The sequence below is a fragment of the Nicotiana attenuata genome, unplaced genomic scaffold (genome assembly GCF_001879085.1).
Source record: "Nicotiana attenuata strain UT unplaced genomic scaffold, NIATTr2, whole genome shotgun sequence".
Lineage (NCBI taxonomy): Eukaryota > Viridiplantae > Streptophyta > Magnoliopsida > Solanales > Solanaceae > Nicotiana > Nicotiana attenuata.
This window is the reverse complement of record NW_017671320.1, coordinates 286,173-291,345: the sequence shown is the minus strand read 5'-3', so window position 1 is coordinate 291,345 and position 5,173 is coordinate 286,173.

Sequence of the window (5,173 nt, the reverse complement as noted above, 5' to 3'; positions counted from 1 at the left end):
AAAGTTAAGTTAGTAGAAACGTAAATAGAGTACTAAATAGTAGTATATATATATATATATATATATATATATACAGCAATATGGGTTCCAACACAAAGAATCACAGCAGTAAGGGAATCTAACCCGTTAAAACACTTGAATTGATAACACAAATACACACAGCAAACAGAAAGTGCACGGCATCACCCTTCGTGCTTTTACACTCACAGTATATCGACAGGAGATCTCCCGGGATCCCGTCCCGTAGTCCCAAACATAAGTATTTGGGGATCTCTCAATATCCTCAGTATAAGAGTTAGGGATCTCTTGGTATCTAGAGGATCTCTTGGTATCCTCAATGTATGTGCTGGGGATCTCTTGGTATCCCGAGGATCTCTTAGTATCCTCAATATATATGCTGGGGATCTCTTGGTATCCTCAATATATGTGCTGGGGATCTCTTGATATCCCGAGGATCTCTTGGTATCCTCAATATATATGCTGGGGATCTCTTGGTATCCTAAGGTAATACATCCCGGCAAGGGAATCAACAATATGAACAAATAACATCCCGGCAAGGGAATCAACAATATAAACAATACATCCCGGCATGGGAATCAACAACAATCCAACAATCCAATCACAAGGAAGTTCCACCACCAAGAGTATGATTACATAGCAACAAGAGAATCACGGAGACACTAAGAAAAAATACAATAACCTTAACAAAACAACAAAAGAACAGCTAATTCAATTAAGGCAATTACGGCCAAGTAATAGGTAAGAGTTAGAGGAAAGCTAACAACATCGTATATAGCATATAGAGGTAAATTATGCAATTAGATAACTCAATCATAACAGAATACTTCCCATATGATGAACATAAGGACCAAAGAACCCTATAGGAAATCTTCCCACAAATAAGCCCGAACACACACTCGTCGCGTGCACGGACTACAATTAGCATGGAAGACTCAAATTCTAAGGGGAAGTCCCCCACACAAGGTTAGGCAAGATACTTACCTCAAAGACGACAAACCGATACTCAAAAATGCACTTCTCGGGTGAAAAGACCTTCGGACGGCCCAAATCTAACCAAATTAACTTCAAAGCACAAATAAAACACATAGGAAACTATTCCGGATCATAAAGTCTCAATCTTTAACAAAATCCAAAAAAAATTGGTCCAAAAGTAGACCCCCGGGCCCGCACCTCGGAACCTGACAAATTTTACAAAAACCGAATACCCATTCCAATATGAGTTCAACCATACAAAATTTATTAAATTCCGATACCATTTGGCCCCTCAAATCATGATTTTTCATTTTAGGAATTTTCTTCAAAACCAACATTTTCTTCAACCCAAATCACAAATTAAATGATAAAAATGAAGACAAATTCATGGAATACAATCAATTCTAGGTGAGGAACACTTACCCAATCGTTTTGTGTGAACACCCCTCAAAGAATCGCTCAAAACCGAGCTCCACGAGTCAAAATATGATAAAACTGGTGAAACCCTCGATTTTGGAATATATTCTGTCCGCTCAGATTTTGTGCATCGCGAATGCGGAAGGACAATCGCGTTCGCGAAGAAGGGAAATTGAAGCTGCCAAGAAAAGTCTTCGCGAACGCGAACTAAGGGATGCGAACACGGAGAGTAAAGAATAGATGCTTTCGCGAACGCGAGGGGGTGACTGCGAACGCGAAGAAGGATAAGGCAGAGCTTCGCGAACGCGAGGCGTGTCAGGCGAACGCAAAGAAGGATTTCCAGGTGGTTAGCAACAAAGCTTCGCGAACGCAGAAGGCGGTTCGTGATCGCGAAAGAGGATACCAGAAGCAGAAAACAGCAGTTCAAAAACAAGGGAAAATGGCCCGTAGCCCACTCGGAACACACCTGAGGCTCTCGGGACCTCAACCAAACATGCCAACATATCCCATAAAATCATTAAACTTGTTCCAACCTTCGAAACGCTCAAAACAACATCAAAACACCAATTTAACATCGGATTCAAGCCTAAGAACTCCTAAAACTCTCAATTTACGCTTTCGATCAAAAAGTCTATCAAACCTCGTCCGAATGGCCTGAAATTTTGCACACACGTCACATTCAATACTAGGGAGCTACTCCAACTTCTGGAATTCCATTCCGACCCTCGGATCAAAATCTCACTATCGAACCGGAAACTTCAAAAATTCAACTTTCGGCATTTCAAGCCTAAATTAGCTACGGACCTCTCAAAACACAATCTGTACGCGCGCCTAAGTCCAAAATCACCATACGAAGGTGTTGGAATCATCAAAAATTCATTCCGGGGCCGTTTACTCAAAAGTTCAATTCCGGTCAAATTCTCACCGCTTAAACTCCCAACACTAGAATATTTCTTCCAATTTGACTCTGAATCATCCGTTAACTGAATTCAACCATGCACACAAGTTGATACTCGTATTATGAAGCTGTTCCAGACCTAACGCCGATGAATGGAGCTTAAATTCTCAAAACGACCGGCCGGGTCGTTACACTGGCAAACAACCAACTAAGAAGGAAAACAAAAGCATTCTTAAACAAAAGTTTTTACATCTGCACCTACTCGGAGGACAATACGGATTTGCATCTGGTGATATTTGGAGGTTCAACTATAAAAGTTTCACTGTTTATTCTCTTTTAACCTACGTGGTTAACTCAACCACGTTGATCGCAATAAAATTCTTTTACAAAAGTATATAAGAAAATGAATTACAAACTAGAAATCCAAAAAAAACCCATTTTTGGTCTGATGTGTTAGTCAGTTAACATTTGAGTATCTCAACTGGTGAAGCATACATCTAACAATATCACTTTTGTTGTAAGGGGTTCGGAACTGTTATGATGAGGGGAATCGTGTGGCAGAGACATTGATGTTTGCCTACCACCGACAACAAAGGATTGGTAATCTATTGTTCTTTCGACATTGTTCAGGTTGTCCACAATATAACTTTCCCTGATCCATTGATATTGACGTATTGAGACAGAAATTTGCATTGCTAGAATATTCAATATTTATCTCCACAGTAACTACAATCCAATTCCTGTACTAAAATATAGATCCTAACACAAGCATAACCCAATACCCCTTCTCCTTCACATGACTCGCTCATCACAGCAATTTAAAACCAACAGTTGACAAAATTATAAGCTTACACGGGATTATCATCCTCAACAGATTTTAGATGCTAGAACAAACAAATAGGTTCAGAGTAAATGATAAAGGAGCATCATCCACGCACACAGACCTTGAGCGAAGCATATTTTGCATTCACAAATTAACAGTTACATGCTTTTGAGAAGAAAGGAAAAAACAGAATACCTTGTTTATGATGGATTCAAAGGTAGAACTTGAAAAAAACAAAGGAATAATGGAGGCCAGCAGCCAGCACCACCAAATTAGTAAACAAACAACTCCTCTACAGCTTCAAACAACCTTGAGAATTCCAGAAAACTAGAAGTCACAGATCATTTAAGATGCCATGTAAGGCTAAGAGAATGAAACGGAGCTGCGCAAGAAGAAATCAACAGTTACAGCAGCGACCATCAAGATTTCTAGCACCTTAAGTTCATTTGAGCAACAATCAACAGCAAATAGCAAAATTTCAGCCATTTCATCTTCCCTTGAAATCCTTGTTTCACTTTGGGGTTTTTTTTTCGAAAGTTTTTGTTCCTGCATCTGACTTGGAATTTTTTTTTGAACTTCAGAATTCTTTCTCAGCTATTTCGTGTGTGAGTGAGATGGTTGTTGGTTTGGTTCTTTGGCTGATGCCAACGACAGAACGAGGAAGAAGAGAAAAATCGGAATCGCCGCTGGGGTCTCTTTTTTTAAAAGGGGGTTCTCTATCTGATTTTATTAGGTCTAGCTTTTTTTTTTTAGGTAAAAGGGGTAAAACGGGTCAGGCAGGCGGGTCGGGTAGGGAGAGTGGGTTTTGGGCTGATTGTGAAGAGTTGGGTATTGTATTTGGGCTAGCTAGACTTTGGCCCAATATACTAAGACTAGATCAAATTACTTGCCTATTTTCCTTTCTCTTTGTTTTCTTTTTCTTTTCCTTAATTACAAATCCTAATTAAATTAATTAAAATCCTAAATCAATCTATTTTGTAGAAATTAAAATTCTTTATTTATTTTTTGACATTAAAACGACTAATTAACTTAAAACTAAAGAGAAATGCTAATTTTAAAGGCTAAAATCTAAATATGTAAAAAATGACCATTTTGTGATTTTTGCTTAATAAAATTAATTCCTATATGCAAATTGAACCTAAGATGGCATGACATTAAAATGTGACAACTTTTTTTTATGATGTTTCTGTGATTCTAAAATATTAAAAATGCATGAAATGCAACTAAATAAAGAAAAACTCTTAACAATCAATTAAAATTATTTTGGTCTAATTTTTAGGAGTTATTTTCATGTAGGGCAAAAATTAGTTGCTCACAGCTGCCCCTCTTTGCTCGGAAACATGAAGAGTTTTCGGGCAAAGATAAAGTGAGCAATTACGAGCAATTTTTGCCCGTTTGAAACTCCATTTGGAAGCATTTTGAAAAAGTTTGACCGAGCCTTGCTTCGGAGGTTGCCTACATATCCTTGGCTATAAAGGAATCAGGTCGGTGTAGTTCTGGAAGTTTTGGTAGCTGGGACTACCAAGAAGCTGTGATTTCTCTGCTGTTGTTGCTGTTTCTGCTTGCTGAGCTCCTTATTACACCAAAATAAAAAAAAAAAAAAGCTAAACTAGCTAAGCCTATCAACTACGAGTTACAAGATTCCTATCTATGAGTCTTCTAAAGCTTGATCTTGAGTTTTGGTTGGTTTTTCATGTGGACTCTGATCTGAATCTTGATGCTTGTTAGCTGAAGGTGCTGGTTCTTTCCTTTTTCAACTTCTCGGATCAAGGCGGGACGTGCAAAGCTTGTGACTTCAATCACGTCTTGAGCAATCCACATCTTTTCTCCGCTTCTGCACTTTGAGTTCACTTATTTTCTTTTTCTTATTTTCTTTTTCTTTTTCTGGATTGAGACTCATTGTTTAGGTCGTCTCGAACCCTGTGCCTCGCGGTAAAAACATGTTCAGGCACCAAAGCAAACAAACGAATGAATTTTTGTGCCCTAGTTTTCACTAGGAAAATTTCGTGAGTTATTGTAACAAAAATCTAAACTATTTCTAT